Below are 18,551 nucleotides of genomic sequence, written 5' to 3' on the forward strand. Positions count from 1 at the left end.
CCCCGCACAAAAGCTGCGCAGTTCACTTTATTTCTGCTTTCTGACTTCAACGAACGCCTGATCACTTGGCGGACGCATTTTGTTGAAGTATACAATAAGTAAGTAAGTAAGTACTGTACACTACGTTCACAAGCGATAAACGGTGTCGTTGGCAGAGTGTGACATCTGATAAGGCCCTCTGATATCAGTTTGTGCTAGATTCTGCAGGCTCACTGTGTCATGTGATGATTTTTCGAAGAAGTGTTTAGTCGCGGGCGAGATTACCTTATAAGCCATTATCCGCGCTTCTTCCGGAAGATATATGTAGCAGGTGACTGACTGCGAGCGCTGACCACGCGACAAGATGACCGAGCATTAAATTTTTGGTCGGGTGCTGATTCCCGCGTATAATTTTGCATGATTCATTGTACTTTTTTCGTTTAATGTTCGTAAAATTTATGCCACATTGGCTTGTCCAAGGTAGTGATCAATATCTGAGGTATGGAGCGTAACTGGCGTGGTCAGGTATAAGTGCGCCGATAGATTGTGTAAGCACACAAAAAATCGATTTACATCGCAGTTTATAGCCGTAGCATGACCGTTTGAAGAAACACTGATTAAGGAGACACTGTTAGTAAATTTAAGGGCAATGAAATTAAAACCAGCTCCACGAAAATGCCGGTTTCGCCACGCCGGCCTGTGACACACGCCTGCAGCTTATACGTACCGAATGCACAGCACTAAGATCGCGTCAGAAATAGGTATACCCTCTGGTAAATACAGTATATTTGCGAACAGAGTGACAGCTCCACATAAATATGTATTTCCAATGCATACCTCAGTCGTGAACGTGCCGCATAAGCAGCGGCGACAGTGGTGAGCGGGCCGGAGCCTCTCGCGACTACTTTCGAAACGGGCCGATAGGGGCAGTGGCGCCACTAGAGGCAGCGCTCGAGGTGTATGCCTCCGTGTTAGGCACTACTCCCGCTCCCCCTCACCAGCACAGAAGAGGATGTCCTATGAAGGATCTGGTTGGGGGTGGCGCGTACTCCTGCCCACCTTCATGGATGGAATGGGGAAGACTGCGGTCATATGAAATTCTCAACCGGCTGCACTGTAACAACTACGGCAGACCGCTCTCTTGGTCTGTGGGTGTTATTAAATGACCGTTAAGCTGTGCGCATAAGATATTTATCACATAATGAATCAACGGACACGACGTTTTCACCACACCACGCGCAATAAACTGCGCAAAACTGCGCCTAATTTCGCACATAATACTCCTGATTTGATTGCAAGGTTTAAGGCTCCAATGCAACGCAGGCGATGAGGCACGCCGTAGTGGAGGCCTCCGGATTAATTTTGACCAACTGGGGATCTATAACGGGCGCCGAAATCTCGCACAGAAGTGCGATTTTTCTTTTCTCCTCCATCATAAAAGCAGCCGCAGCGGCCGGGAATCGAACCCGCGACCTCGTGCTCAAGCAGCGCAACGCCTTAGCCACTGAGCCACCACGGCAGGAACACAAGAAAACACCCATGACCACCCTTGTGACTGCTGTATTAATTTGGTTGGTGACCGGTTTAAATTGGTTGGCACTTGGATTAAATTCGCTGGCACCCGGATTAAATTAAATGGAGCTTGGATTGAATTGCCTGGTGCCTGGATGAAATTGGATGGCGATTAGAATATATTCAGCAATAAAACGTGTAGTGGTATTCCAACCACTTCCAGAGACTTACAACCCCTTCGTGGCTTTTGTAATTGAGAGGGTTCGCCCTAACACCACACCATGGTGGTCAGATCCTTTTCTGGGGAAGGGAATACTGTTTTTCTCTGAGGTAGCCTTTCTATCATGGTAGCACCTAAATAGTGAAGCCCCACTTATAATGTAATGAGGTTACTTCTTCCTACCTGGCATATATATATATATATATATATATATATATATATACATATATATATATATATATATATATATATATATATATATATATATATATATATATACATATATATATATATATATATATATATATATATATATATATATATATATATATATATATATATATATATATATATATATATATATATATATAATATATATATATATATATATATATATATAGAGAGAGAGAGAGAGAGAGAGAGAGAAAGAAATGCCGGCAGTCTACAAGGCCAAAGAAGGCATAGGGGAATGGTTAGACAATTTTTTACCGTTAGTAACGTTACATTATTTTTTTTATTAATACGTGAGAAAGAAAGAAAAACACGCGCCCAGAGTGGGGACCCACGCCTTTCGATACTTCGATACACACACACACATATATATATATATATATATATATATATATATATATATATATATATATATATATATATATATATATGTGTGTGTGTGTGTGTGTGTGTGTGTGTGTGTGTATCAGTTACAACCCAGAAAGACAGGGCCACAATCCACTCAGCCGTGGTACCTCGAAAAAAACCGTAATCACGACAAGCCGGAATTATTGACATAAAAAGTTTATAAGTTTATTTTCGTGTAAGACAGCCTTTCCTCTTTGCTTTCAAGGAAATAAAAAGAATGCCCCATACTTTGAATGACGCACATACATTGTATCAATGCGGCTGGTATGAGTCTTATATACTTATTCTCTTTGGTGATATTCCATTTTGAGAAGTCTCGTTTTCTGCTGCAGATCTGAAATAAAAATAGAGCACAGAAAGAACATCCTTGAAACGCCATTTTCCGTTGACATGCTAACAGGTAAAACCGTCGTGTGTCTTGAATATCCCTAAATTACAGCAGCTGCAGAGAAAAATACGAAGGGATGGGTTGATCAAGGATGCGAACAGTGCATAGGCTCACAGGGACAAGATCTGCTCGCTTTACTGGTTACTTACGTGCCTCGTTTGAGTTAAAGTGGCATGTTTGTTTCAGGGAGCATCCGAAGCCGCGGTTTTATGCCCGAGCCTACCCACTGGACGTTACTGCTCGCAGTAAAAGGAAACGTCGTTTTCAACTGGAGTTTACAGGAATTTCTAACGACGCAAGCCTAATTAAATTTATCGCACTCACGAGATATTTCTTGCAGCGAGCCGTGATGCAGTGCGTTTTACTTTAGCCGCATCAGAACAACAGCTTTAGGGCGGTCTCCCGCAATGACTCGCACAAGTACTGTCTTCTTGGCAGCCGGGTTGCCAACTATGCAGTGCCATCCCCGAAGAGGCTACAGCCATCTGAAACTACACTCCTCCTTCTCATACATGAAAGTACATAGCTTACTATATCACGTTTTTTTAAGGCACAAATCTGTTTGCCTCTCCTCCAGGCTTTTCGGGTAGTGCTGCTGCTTCTTCACCCTGTACAGATGCGCCGCTGGGCTTTTAACACCAGATGTCGACGCCTCCGCAGATAGAGGGTCTTCTCCGATGCGGCAGTCAGCCCCGTCCGCAGTGGCGCATTTCGCAGTCGGCCAAGTCCTTGGCAGCCATGCTCTCTTCCATCCATGCTGCCAGCCATCGGAAAGGGCGAGCTCTTCTCGCTGACGGTGTGGACGACGTGCGCGTTCCGCGAGGCAAGCGTGGGTACGTGGATGTGCCATTGCACATAATTTGCATGAGTTCGGCAGTAACGCAAGCGCCAATTCAGGGATTCCTCCCCTGGGATTAATTGAGAACCCACTACTGGCTTCATTGCTTCTTACGACTAGAGCCACGACAAGATGACAGCGTTTGGTGTCATCAGAGGCTTGACATTTGGCATCTGAAAACCGGCAAACAGATGTTTAGGTGCCTTCACGGGAGATTTCTACGGCGCACGCCTTCTTAGCCGTCACCCGTGCAATTCATAAATGCCATGTTGAGAACTTGTGGTGCAATCGAGCATGTGTTCGTCAGGTTGATTGAGACATTTAAAGTTTATCGTTACGTCTGGTATGTCTTTACGCACTCGCCGCCGCTTTACGTCGATTGCCACATATGCGGGGGATCCGCCACCTCTTTTCAGGCAGAATTATTACGAGAAAGGGCACCTGAAGCTGTTCTACCCTAACGATGGACTTTGAGGCGAATTGTTTACGTACAACCTGATGCAATGCAATCGGAAAGCAAGCGTTTGAAGCCCTATCTGACGGAAAGCCCAACGCGACGAAGCAGGAGAACATATCTTGCACGGGAAGTGCTGAGGGGTGTCTTGAAACTCGCGTCATTAGTCAATAATCATAGTTTTAACGTTTGTCAAAGGCGGCATCGTCCAGGTCGGTTGATCCCACATGTTTTTTGAGCGTTAGTCATGTTGATATTTTGCCCTTTTCTTTTTGTTCTCGCGGGGTCTATATGCTCATTTAGATGCCTCCACAACAAGTCTCACAGTGACACCTCACTGTTTCATATTTCTGTTTGGTGCATAGAAATTGCAACAATCCCGACAATAATTGGAGAAAATATGTTCTATACAAGGTTATTTGTGCAGTGAAGTTTCTTGCTGCTTTGTTAAAGGGGCCATGCAGACAAAACACGTTTGGTTCATTTCAAAGATTGCCTCGTTAGAATCATACTGACACAACATTTAACGTAAAATTCGGTCAGATGAGCTATATAATTACTAAAAAGGGGAATAGCCATGCGACCCACTAGTTCACTTCCCGCAACAAAGCATATATATGATATCATGTGTGCCAGCTCTGCGATTGGCTTAGGCCGGCAAAAGCAAACGCGAATTAGGCAGGGCTTATAAGCTTGCCGAACGAGCTATTTACGCTTAAATATGGGGCACATTCTTTTTTATAGCAGTAAGAATGGTGGGATAAACAGTGGAAGTTACGACAGTACTCGTAAACATAGAAAAACCGATGCGTACTGTTTTTGGTACCGCGCCCGCTATGCTTGTTTCAGCTGCACAGTACTGCGGCGCTTTGGGGTTTTCTTTGACGACACTGGCCGGTTGGCGTAAGCGATGGTGTTTTACGTGAACATATTTGTCGAGCGAACACCATGTTTCACGAAACGATTATTTTCTACCCGAACAAGAACAAGCTAAGTACAAATACGGTCAAAAACAAAGCAAAGGTAGAAAATGGCCCGCCGAGGTATGGTGGCGCCATCTAGGTTGGCTAACGGCAACCAAGGCTCCGCAGCACACCAAGTTTATCTGGAAGACCTGCTTTTGTGATGTCATTGCAGATGTCATAAATCACACAATATGGCGGGAGAATCAAACTTTTAGCGTAAATTGATTAATCCGTAGTGAGTAAAGCATTGTTTGTTTTCTAACAAGCGCTGGGGCACTATAAAACACAAAATATTTCGAATAAAGCCAACTTTTATTCGGTCTGCATGGCCCCTTTAAGCACTTGCTCCTTAAGTCACGGGCACTAGTGCATGCCTTACCTATAGTGACCGTACCCTTCCTTCACGGATATCTTGAAGCCAACTTGGTGACGTCAATGGTTTCCGCGAGTTCGTCTCTTGTTTGAACCAGAATTACAGTGTATGTGATTATAGCTCCGGCCATCTGAAAACATCGTGCACATCCCATTTCATTTCACACTGGCGCACTGTATGCCCGCTCCACTGGCCTTTCGTTTTTGTACGATGCCCACTCAGTGGCAGGGCGTTAGGAACAATAATGTAATTTTTCTTGACAGTCGCATTTTCAATGTTATCCTACAGTCTCTATTACACACGATCCGTAGCGCGAACATGGAGACATGAGACAAAACAAAACGTAAGCAAAAGCAACACATAAACACAAACAAAATAAACGCACATTTGTTTGCACTAAAACGTCTTTGTGGCAAGTTCTTTCACCGCGGGATACACGGCACATAGGTTTGGGGACTTTCGATTCCCGGCCGCGGCGGCCGCTTTTCTGATGGAGGCGAAAAGCAGAAACGCCCGTGTGTACGAGATTTCGGCGCACGATAAAGATCCCCAGGTGGTCAAAATTAATCCGGAGCCCTCCACTACGGCGCGCCTCATCGTCTGCGTTTCGTCGGCGCGTTAAATCCCACAATCAATCAAATCAATCAATCAGGTTTGGGGGCTGCACTAGGATTACAAATAGTGGAGGATTTGTGGGGTGGCAGGGCACTATACATGTAATCATGCTAAGAGCAATTCTAAGCTGCGTGTTCGCTTTACCCCGCAGCAACCCCTACCCTTGATTGAAAAGTAAAAGAAACGGTACGCCGCCGTGTCGCTCACTTGGTCGCTGCGAACTAGGGAAACGGACAACGCCATACACGGTAGCCTGTGTTCACAATTGTGGCACAATTACTGTCACTAAATGCGGTACCGGCACTGGGGCTCATTGAAATTTTCGGAAATGCTTTTTATGTCTTGTTTATACACTGTAGGACATTAATTCCCGGGCTTCAAGGACAGCCGTATTCCCAATTCCTGTGCATGCTCTCATTTGTCATTGTAGTTACGAGGCATACTCTTGGATAAACAAGTTTACGATTTCTGACATAAGATAATAAAAGTTGTGGTTTCAACAATAGTCACTGGTGTCAAACTTACGCTTCTGGCAAGCTACGTATTGTCACAGGAATTTATGGGTAGCAGCTCATTTTGCCGATATCGATGCCGCGCATTCAATACTCGTTTTCGTTGCATATTTTTAATATTGCTTCCAATGTCCTTGCGCCATATTTTCCCTCCTGCTTGGGGCCGCTGTTCAGCTGCACGCGGTTTTGGATTGGCTGCTTTGTAGCATCACTGATGCCCGTTGATGATGGAGTATATTGAGTCTGACCTGATGTGCCAAAACATCCAGCGAGCGAGGGTAATCACGACAATATGCAGTTAACACTCGATAACAAAAATCAGTGCATGTAATCAGTACATATAGGCCCAAATGAGTACATATAATTGAAGTCACTGCAGCGTATGCAAAAATAACCGTAATATCTGAAACCGCTTATATGAAAATACCGCTTACTAGGAATGCTTTACCTATACCGATGACTTCGTTGTAACAGTGGTTTACGGTGTTTTCTTAAAATAGTACTGAATATCTCTCTTTTAACGGCGTGAGCACACAGTCGCATGAGAAGTAAAATCTGATGAGACCGTACTGCGTGCCCCGCATAGACATCACTTAAAAAACTTACGGACGCAAGCAGTGCCTTGTTGAGACGAAAGAAGCTTCCACCTGTCAAGCAAAGGGCTGCCGGGTCGATAGTGTCGTGCAAGAACCTGACCTAGAATTTTTAAGCATAAAACATGTATAAATATAAACACATGATGCAAAGACAGTTAAAGTGGAATAAACTTTCGCAACCAATCCCCTACTTGCTGAATGTATTCCTCCGAGACCGCGCATCGCCGGACACTCTTCGTGGCATTCTTCATCTTCTGAGCCTGCAACAGGACGCGTCGGGCAATGTCTGGCAACTGAAGGGAGGCCTCGTTGAACAAAAATAACAGCGATAACAACAGTGACAACAGCTTCAAAAACAATTGCATCGACAACAACGGCAACGACAACAACAACAACAACAACGACGACGACGACAACTACGACGATGACGACGGCAACAACGACGACGACGACGATTCCACCTCTTGTTTCTTTGTTGCCAATGTTGTTGTACTCGTGCAGCTGTCGTTTCCCAATAACTGAAATTGTGGTTTTACGCACCAAAGATACACCTGCGTGTTGATCAGTCCTGTAACGTAAACCCTTTATGCATCCTTAACGTTCGCCGAAATCTGGTATGTACAGCCATTTTCGTGCTTCGTGTCCACTAGCCATTTCCAGATGCACTTCACTGCAGTAAGTTGTTAATGGTAGGTTTAAAAAACACAGGTGGTAAATTCACGTTAAGCAAAATTCCGAAGCAGGACAGCCTCCAAAAAAGTTGTGTTACTCGGACCCGAACGTCCGGTCCTTCCAGCACATAATCATTCAGAGGTGGCTTCCACGTGTAATATTAACTCTCTCCAATGGTTCAGAACGTACGCTTTTACACGATGTCGTAGGGAGAACAGACCATTGCGAAATAAATGACCAAGTGGTAGCACCCGACAGCTAAGGTCGTGAGTCCAGTTCACTGACGAGAACGCAAACAAGCTACCTTTGTGAGAAAAAGAAGCATAGAAACAAGAGACACAGGTAATACTAAGAAAGGAGGTGAAAAACAAAACAAACACCCCTTGGATGTGCTTTTGAAGAGAAAAGTATCTATTGTGCAAGTCACACTTACCAGCTTTCGTTGCCGAGTACGAAACTTGAATTTCTACTTTCGCCGCTCACGCGTATACGTATAGCACCTTCGGCCCTCCGTGGTTTTATCAAAATCGCGAGGAGGCATATGACTTTTTTTTTCTGTCTTTCCGGCAGTTCTCCTCGCTCCAAAATCGACCTTTGGATGTTCCTTTCCGGTGCATGTGCCTTTCCTTGTCTGTTTCTAATTTACTGTCATTTGGGGCATCGGGGTTAGGTTTCCGATACGGGGATGTTTTTCGAGCCCTTCAGGTTTTCATTTCCAAAACAGGTCGTTTACTCTGTTGATAAAACTCGTCACGTACTTTCTTTTCCACGTACGTGGTGGTGGTGAAAAACGTTTTTTACTGAGCTCAAGGGGTAGGAAAAGGGGTGTGGTCAGCCTCCTTCGTCCAGGAGGCCGCGGGCCTGCGCTGCGAACTATATACATTTACTTCAGTATGTAATAATTCTTTCCTTTAGTTATCAGAATTGGTAACATCACTTTTCTCACAATCTTCACAGCTCGATTTTACCTTCAGTTCAATCTGACTTGTCCGATCCCCGAGAGTGCGTACGCATCAATTATTTCTTGTATCCAACCATCCAACAAACCATATATGTGAGTCATCATCACTACTACCAGCACCACCATCATCATCATCGTCGTCGTCGTCGTCGTCGTCGTCGTCGTCATCGTGAGCCCGCTTGTGTCTACTGCAGGATGAAGGCCTCTCCCATGATCCCCTTCCAGCCATCCCTGCCTTGCAATGCCGTAGTCCATTCTATCCCTCCGAATTTTCTGATTTCATTCCTCCATCGAAATAATGGTCGTCGTGTATTCCTAGTCTCGTCTATGGACATCCGGTCTTTCCCCCTGATGGTCCACCGGTTTTCAGTACTCTGCGTTTTAGTCAAGTTCAAGCCCACTTACATCTTATACCCGAGTTTATTCCCTGATACGATTGATCGTTTCGCATCCTTAAGAGTTATTCCTATCATCATTCTTACAGTGCTGGCTAGAGTGGGGGAAGTTTTACTTCATGGTGCTTAGTAAGCCTCCAGGTTTCTGCACCCCCCTCGATTAGTGATCGATGGCAGTGCGCATAGGATGTACTCTTCTTTACTTCAGTGTTAAAATGAGCCTGCTGTTCATTAATTAAATCTAGTTGCAAAATAATAATTTTTGAAGCGGGTGGATGCATATCCACCCGCGGATAAAGGACATAAGAGAAAATAAACAGTTCATGGGTTCCCAATATGTACAGATGCCGTCGTAAGTAATTAAAACAAGCATTTGTGAATATCACAAAACATTTGTCTTGCTGGCTTTATGACAGCCATTACCGGTTTACTAGAAGCTTTTCAATTAGAGTGGGCTCTTTGAAATGCACACCAATGCAGCCAGGCAGTTTCCAGAAGATATCCCTGTAAATTTACGAGCCCATGTTCCAATTACGTTTTACGGCCCCTGTACGTCAAACTGCACTGAATACATTATAAGGGTTCGATTAAAAGATGTACCTGTATATTTCGTATGCGATATACAGGTATGAGATATACAGGTATGAGATATACAGGTATGAGATATACAGGTACAAACCAGCCTACCTGGTCTCCCAATTCTTGGCTTTTCACGGCAAGGTCGAAGAAGCCCACGGATGCGTACACGGCGTATGTTACCGAGAGCCAAATGTCCAGCGTGGTGAAGCCGTCGTCGAAGACCGTGTACAGCGTCGTGCACAGAATCCACACGAGGCACGCGGACGTTGCTGTTATAGCTGGATGCCAGATGTCGTTAATGCAATGTATAAGTGCCTGAATTCTGGAAAAGTTATGCCTAATATCTTCGACTGTGCGAGGGCAAAGCCTGGAGCAGAGCAGCAACCTGTTTTTCTCGCAGGCACCCAGAGACTCGACCAGGGACTTTAAATACTCTACAAGCACGTCCACGGTACTTCCCAGGACTATGTACGCAACGGAGTCAAAGAAGAAGAGATAGAACTCGGAGAAAAAGCCAAGAACCTTAAGGAAATTGTGCCACGGATCATCGTAACCCTGCATGAAGTTCCTCATGTAGATTGTCATGGCCATGCCGTAGGAGGCGACCAAGGCTGCCGCACTAACCCATCGACGTGCGTGAGTGCGCCAGTTACGTCTGCAAGCTCCAGAGCCTGCGCTGTAGCCGAAGCTCGTGGCCTTTTCGTACGCCTCCGCTTCTCGAAGAAACTGCAGCAACTTGGACGATCCGAGAGTCATACAGAGGACGTTGACGATTATCTTGATCAGGACAACGGCGTAGACGATGAGCAAGAGCGATTTCGCGAAGGAACCGGCGACATCGGGCAGCAGGAAGATGTTGACGACCACAACGCCCATTTCATACGCCACGACGCCTGTTAGACACGCCGCAGAGTACACGGCGTAGAGACTCAGTACCTGAACCCTAGCCGCCTTTAGTGACCGGTCCCAGAATCCCTCAATGAAAAGGCAGCCGAGGAACCTACAGACCATGCCCCACTTCCAGAAGTGCTTCATCATGTGGGAGCAGCGCGTGTTCTTCCCGTCGTCTTTTGTCTCTGGAAAAGGCCAGTTGTGTCTGCCGGCGTGGTCGTGGACCTGGTGGGCTCTGCCTGCAATAAATCACGCGCATTCATTTCTACAAACTTCCACCTTTATAAACTTCGAAGTACAAGTGTGAACCCTTGGATAAGCTTACTTTGCTTCAAAGGTATTAAAGCGAAAGTTTATGAAGCTGAGTGAAAGGGAAATCCGGCGTTCCTCTGCACACACAAAACTCTCCCTGCATAATTTCACGTGTATGCACGAAAAAAAAGACCATTTAGAAAGGAGTTAGAAGAAGGGGGAGATAGATTGGTTGGGCATATCTCTCTCGTAAAAGGGCTTATCTCTCTCGTAGCAGGGCGCGCGCGCTCAACGTGCTACAGCAGGAAGTACAGGTAGAGCGAAAACAGCGTGCAGGGGTAGCGACGTCCGGGAGACACCGCGACAACGTTGCAATGGCAAATACCGAACGCACGCTACCTCTAAATGCTGTGACTACGCGCCATCGGCCATGCGCGTCATATTCAGCGATCAATTTCAAGGTGATGCCGGAGCACCGATTTGCAGACCTTTCAAGCTGCACGACGGCCGTTTTCACAACTTCGGAGATAAAGATAGACCTGTTTTCTTCCCCTCGTAGTCTCTTGCATGATAAAACAATGATGCAACCCGTAACATGGCGCTGCTTCTTGTTTCTTCACCACTACAGCGATCATCTTCAAATTGATGGCCACTGTACTCCCGATGAGATGAGCAGGCAGCTAACGATCAGCGTCGCCGTGAACAGGAATGGAAACGAGCTCGGCTACGCTGTATATATATATATATATATATATATATATATATATATATATATATATATATATATATATATATATATATATATATATATATATATATATATATATATATATATATATATATGTGTGTGGGTGCGTGTGTGGGGGGGGGGGGTATGCGCCCGCACACTGCTGCTCATCACAATCTCTTAGTCGTCACGAAAATACTGTAAACATCGGTACTTACGCCGACGAAAGAAGTTCATTTCTTTTCGTTGGCAGTAGCAGGGAGATCCTGGCGATATTTCGGTTGGAAAGCCAGGCCGGGTGAGAATGCAACTTTCCTTCCTTAACGTGCTAGACACCGGCGCAACCTGCACAACACAAGGCCATGACGCAAAAAAAAAACGTTCAATTTCCAACCGTGGTGGCGAACAAATCACGGCTTTTTCTAAATTTGGTAAACCCGTGCACTTAACTGCGATTGGACGACAAGTTATGACGCCACCAGTATCTAGCCACGCTGTCAGAACGTTCACAAGAGGTCTGCTCACGTCTGTCTTCTGGTAGACTCTTCCGCGTGGAGGCTAGCCCTGGCCGGTCGGTCTCGTTGGTATCTACGAATAATGAAAACTCACGCAGCCCGACATAAGTGAAGAAGATCCCTATCACAAGTCGGCAGTTTGAACAACGTTTCGCGTCGTTTCTCTACGATTGCTCTCGCCAACCGATCATCACTTGAAGGGCTATCGCAAAAGTGACCGGTGCCACACGGAGTAACCAACCTTGGCGTGTCAAGGTCCTATGGGACGCATAATCGTCCAGGCGCCCTCGTCTCAACCAATAAATCGATGTGTTTTGTCTCAAAACATGCCGCAGAAAAGCGCTCCAGAAAACGGAAATGAAACGGCGTTAATGGCTCCATAGGGGTAATATATCGCGTCGCACGCCGCCGTATATAGTGCGTGCATAAACAAGTAGCCATTTGTTTCCGATACCCGGCACATTACGAGAACGGTGTCTCGTACGTGGCTGTGAGGTGAAATGCCTATGCATTCTGACGGAGAACGCCGAAAATCTGTTTCCAACGCATCCCAACCGCCTGTAAAGCAAGAACGAAAATGAGAAGACCAGAGAGCTCTGGATGCATTCAGAGTAAATTCAGTCTAACTTTACAAATTGATAGCTTTTGTGGTTCAGAGAACGAGAAAGTGGTCTGAACGAGAAAGTGGGTTAAAGGAGATAGACATACCACCAGTAACGACAGAAGTTGTAAAGAAGGCTTTGAAAGAAATGAAAGGGGGCAAAGCATCTGGTGAAGACCACATAAGCAGACCTCTTGAAGGATGGCGGGCAAATTGTACTAGTAAAACTGGAAAACCTGTACACGCAATGCCTAATGACCGCGAGTGTACCAGAATTTTGGAAGAACGCGAACATCATCCTAATCCATAAGAAAGGTGACATGAAGGAATTCAAAAATTACAGGCTGATCAGCTTGCTGTCAGTCGTCTACAAGGTACTTCTACAAGGTCCAAGGTAATCGCTAGCAGAATTTCTGCCCCCTTAGATTTAAGTCAACCTAAAGAACAATCAGGGTTCCGTAAAGGCTATTCAACAATGGACTATATTCACACGATCACTCAGGTGATAGAGAAGTGCGCGGTGTATATATACTGCACCGCTAAATATAGCCTTCATAGATTACGAGAAAGCATTTGACTCGGTCGAAACCTCAGCACTCATTCAGGCATTATGGAACCAGGGTGTACACGAGCATTATGTAAGAATACTAGAGGATATCTATAATGGGTTCACAGCTGCCATCATCCTCCATAAGGAGAGCAGTAAAATACCAATAAGGAAGGGCGTCAGACAAGGACACAATCCAATGTTATTCACAGCATGTTTACAAGTATTCAGAACATTAGAGTGGGAACAGGTGGGAGTAAGGGTTAGTGGAGAATACCTCAGTAACATCAGATTTGCTGATGACGTTGCCTTGCTAAGTAACTCGGGGGACGAATTACAAAGCATGCTTACCGCACTGGACAAGCAGAGTCGAACCGTGGGCCTGAAAATTAATATGCAGAAAACTAAAGCAATGATCAATAACCTCGGGTGAGCACAGCGGTTTGAAATAGGTGGCGAGGCAGTAGAAGTGGTAAGAGAATATATCCACTTAGGCCAAGTTGTGACCCCGGATCCCAACCATGAGGCAGAGATAATTAGAAGGATAAGAATGGGGTGGAGACTGGAGTGCATTCGGCAGGCATTCTCAGGTAATGAATGGCAGCCTACCATTATCCCTGCATGAAGAAGAAAGTGTACGACAGCTGCATCTCACCGGTACTCATCTACGGGGCAGAAACTTGGAGGCTCACTAAGAGGGTTCAACTTAAATTGAGGACGACTCAGCGAGCAATGGAACGGAAGATGATGGGTGTAACATTAAGGGACAAGAAGAGAGCGGAGTGGATCAGGGAACAAACGCGTGTTAGGGACATATTAGTAGAAATTAAGAAGAAATGGACGTGGGCAGGGCATGTAACGCGAAGGCAAGATAACCGTTGGTCATTAAGGGTAACAGAGTGGATCCCTAGAGAAGGCAAACGTGGCAGAGGGCGGCAGAAAGTTAGGTGGGCAGATGAGATCAAGAAGTTTGCGGGGATAAATTGGTCGCAGTTAGCGCAGGACCGGGATAATTGAAGATTAATGGGAGAGGCCTTTGCCCTGCAGTGGGTGTAGATAGGCTGGTGATGATGATGATAAGCCTTTGTGGATCAGTTGATTACCAGCAATCGTATAATAGTGACAATTCGATGCGGTAAATACCGGTGAAATTTCAAAGTACTGGGGACCGGAAACGGACTTCGTATAAGCGGCACTCCATTAAAAGCTGGAATGATTTGCTATGCATGTACTTCGGTGGGGACCGCAAGAAACTTCAGTCAAACGAAAATCGAATAAAGTGATTTCGTTATAACGGGGGTAACTCGCGACGTCCCTTATCATTAAGTTGTGTTTTCGCTTATTGCATAGCCACGAGGCTTAGTAGATACGAACCGAGTTCAAGCTGCACTATCCAGGAAGCTAGTTCAACATCCCTGATAGTTCAGCATCGCTAGCAAGGCACGGTAGGCAGGACCGCAGAGCCACCGATAGTAATAAGTGTCTTGCCGCATATTTGGCTATGCCACCATCACGTTTTTTTTTTTCGATAGTCCTTGGTTTCAGCGTATGTCCGCAATAGGTGGCGAAGGCCTGCCGGAGTCGCGGGCATTGCAAATGTCCGCCGTTTTCCCCTTTCCGTCCGTGAGTGCGGGACGCAGTAAGCGCCTCCCGCAACCGGATCCTTCCTACGCCAACCTCCTCCATCCTGGTGAGGTCGAGGGCGAGTAGAACCAACGCGTTGGGCGTCGATATTCTTTTGCCGACATTCATGTGGCCCAGGGCTCACTTGGGAGACTGGTGGGCGATAACGGACCTGGACAATTATTTGATAGAAAGTCAGCCTGTTCATTGCCTGCAATATTGGTGCGACCTGGAACCCACAACACAAGCACCTTTGATGGTATTTTGCTGTGGAGCTGGTGGGTTTTCTGGCAGATGATGGGAGTCTGCGCGACCTGTTCGAGGTAGTAGATTCCCTGCGTAGAGTTGGTACTAACGCGTATGATGAGATAATCTACATTGGAAGGGGCTGTACACAGCAGGGCACCATGTACAGCCCGGTAGCCTGACACACATAAGTATCTCGGTAATTTATTGTCAGAAATTGGCGGCAGTTCTTCGACTCGTAAAAGACCTCGAAGTTCCTTCGCCGGTAATCGTCGTCTGTTTTGCTACGCCCCCCCCCCCCCCTTGTGTTTACAGTTTGCAGCGACCAATCATATTTGGATAACAGTCATTTATTTACATTTAAGTAAAAAAAACTGTCATATTTGTACATTTATAGTCAGATTTATAGTGGGATAGAGTGAGACATTTACAGTCAGATAAATTGGGGACCACTCAGTGAGCAATGGAACGGAAGGTTATAGGTGGAACGTCAAGGGACAAGAAGGGAGTGGGGTGGGTCAGGGAAATAATGCGTGTTAAGGACATACCAGTAGAAATCAAGACGAGGAAATAGGCGTGGGCAGAGCATGTAATTCGAAGGCAACATAACTGTTGGTCATTAGGAGTAACAGAGTCGATCGGTGCTGAAGGCAAGCGTGGCAGGGCGCGGCAAAAATTTAGGTGGGCAGGTGAGATCAAGATGTTTGCGGAGATAAATTGGTTGCAGTTAACACATGATCGGGATAATTATAGAGATCTATGGGAGAGGCATTTGCCCTACAGTGGGTGTAATAGGCTGCTGATAATGATGATAATGATTATGATGATGAAACTATGTAACCACCATCAAGATCATCGAATCCAAGTGGGGCTCCAGTGGCCGGCTTCCTGATGGCGACGAAAAACAGAAACGGGCGTGTGTTGAGATTTCGAACCCCAAAATGAAAAAAAGCGACATTCAACTCTGTGAAGGTGGATGCGTATTACCTTGAGGGTATGTCCATGAGGGTCTGTGCATTAAATGAAGAAATAAATGAAGTGGGGGGCGTGAAACGTATGAGTTTACAAGCACATACACCGAGTTTGGCATTGAAGATAATCGCAACACTCTGTCCAAGCCAGTGTTCGAAGAACACCAACAGAGCTTTGGTAGCTCGTACGGCCCGGCGTAGGTCCGACTAACACGGCCCCAAACTGCCCTCAGGTCAATACCTGCTTGGTGAGGCATGCACAGAGAGGTTATGAGAGTTACCCGCCGTGGTGGCTCAGTGGCTAAGGCGTTGCGCTGCTGAGCACGAGGTCGCGGGTTCGATTCCCGGCCGCGGCGGCCACTTTTCTGATGGAGGCGAAAAGCAAAAACGCCCGTGTGTACGAGATTTCGGCGCACGTTAAAGATCCCCAGGTGGTCAAAATTAATCCGGAGCCCTCCACTACGGCGCGCCTCATCGCCTGCGTTGCGTCGGCGCGTTCAACCCTACAATCAATCAATCAGGTTATGAGAGTTTGCCTGCGCACTGGGAAGTTTGAACATAAGCAGACGACATGCTCGGTATTGTCTGCTACGTCGCATGTTGAGCAGTGGGGTGAAAAGAAGTCATTCTGCATTTTGACGAGAAAACGCTGTGTGCATGCAACGTTCAGAAATGTGCGACGTAGTATAGCTTCCTCACAATTTTTGCACACAGGAGGCGTCTTAAAACTGCATTTAGGGTCAATGAAATGTAGAGGTGCATATTGAAGTCTTTTTGTCGGCCCAGATACACCACAGTGTTCTCCAAGCAATCGAGGACGTGAAGGTTTCCGCATCCTTTCTTGTAAAACAAAGGCGCAGCGGTGGACAAGAGAGGCTGTATGCCGATGAGGCTGTATTATCAGCAGCAACACTTCCGGAGACTCCGCAGTGAGCAGGAAGCCACTGCAGTTCTGCACTGTGCCGCTTTTTTTTTTGCTTGGACGTGCAGAAAATGCATCTCCCATGTCACTTGACCTTTCGGTAGTGATGTTAAGTGCGCCAGGCCGGAGGAGGAATCTGCAAAAATACCATTTAGTGGGTAGCTGCTTTAGGATGTAGAGAAAAGCAGCCTACAGCCCAGCGGTCTCGGCAGCCATCGTTCAAGTCTTGTGGCTAAGTGGGATGCAAATGGTGGTTAGCCACGAGGGGGTCCAAAACACAGTTGCCGAAGAGCTACCCTTCAGTGATACATCCTTGAATACGTGCATATGAGCTGTATAGTTGTTATGAATTAGCTCCAACGTCAACATTTCAAAGCTGGGTCCGGTAAGTGTGGCTTTCACGCGAAGCCAGTCACAATGGTTGTGATTTTCATCGTAGGGAATATACATGGTGCGTGGAGAAAAGGGGCTGGAGCCTGGTAAGTTGAAGATGGGGCACCCTGCGCCCTGGACACACAGACGACTGCGACAACTTAAGCACGGCACCGGAAGTTGCCGCTGTGCCTTATCACCGTAGCCGGATGTTTCTCCGCGCGGCGCAAGTAGGGCGTTACTGGGAATATTTTGAACATGGCGTGTGCCGTTCCCATGATTTTTTGGACTTAGTATGCTTATAAACGACTCCAGTGACGACAAAAAAAACTGCCAGACGATATCACGCATTCATAGCAAACCCCTTTCAAAACGCGCGCGCACTGACGTCACGGGTCCGGCGCTTTGGCGGAGTGATACACTACATGAGGTGGTGCCGTTCTTGAGTTGTAACCGAGTATAGTGGATGCCCACACTGTCTCGTAAGAGCGCGCAGTTTCGCACGACATAGCTCCAGTGCCTGTATAGCACGAAGCAGAAGACATGAACTTTCTGTCAGGGCTCCCACAGTAGGTGTGGCCTTTGGAACTTCGAAGCGAAGCAGGTTCGTAGTATTTTGGCCTGTAGACCCTCTATCCCTCTGCATTTCCCTTTGGAGACCAGGGTCACTACTGGGAATCTGTAGTGGGGGAGGACGTCGCATGGCGTCCTAATGCGGCAAGAATAAATGCAGCATCCCTCCCCCAATTGAATATTTGAGCCTAATTGGTCTTGATATACCAAGAACATGTATCCCAAGTGAGACCGTTATCACACTGCAGCCTCATGAGGATTCGTTAATATTACCAAACCAAGTTTGATGAGGCTGTGGTTGCTTTCACAGCAGCGCTGCTGAGGTTACTATGCGCTGTAAAATGTACGCATTTTGGGAGAACGTAGTGCGATTGCGCGTATGCAACAACGACCCTCGTCTCATTATAGATAACTATGGCAGGAAGTTGGCGAGGTGAAACACGCCAAGACTGTTCGCTACGTGCTTTACCATCGGGTTTACTGGTCGCGCACATCGTGGATCTGCGACAGTGTTGACTCCTTCATTCTCCACCCATGCCCTCTGATGCGTTGATGTTGCAGGCCGCGTCACATCCGCCTTCAACGTTACGCTCTCACTGGATATATCGTCCCT

Source organism: Haemaphysalis longicornis, unplaced genomic scaffold, assembly GCF_048455015.1.
Source record: "Haemaphysalis longicornis isolate Haplotype H1 unplaced genomic scaffold, Haemaphysalis longicornis Haplotype H1 scaffold_6, whole genome shotgun sequence".
Classification (NCBI taxonomy): Eukaryota; Metazoa; Arthropoda; class Arachnida; order Ixodida; family Ixodidae; genus Haemaphysalis; species Haemaphysalis longicornis.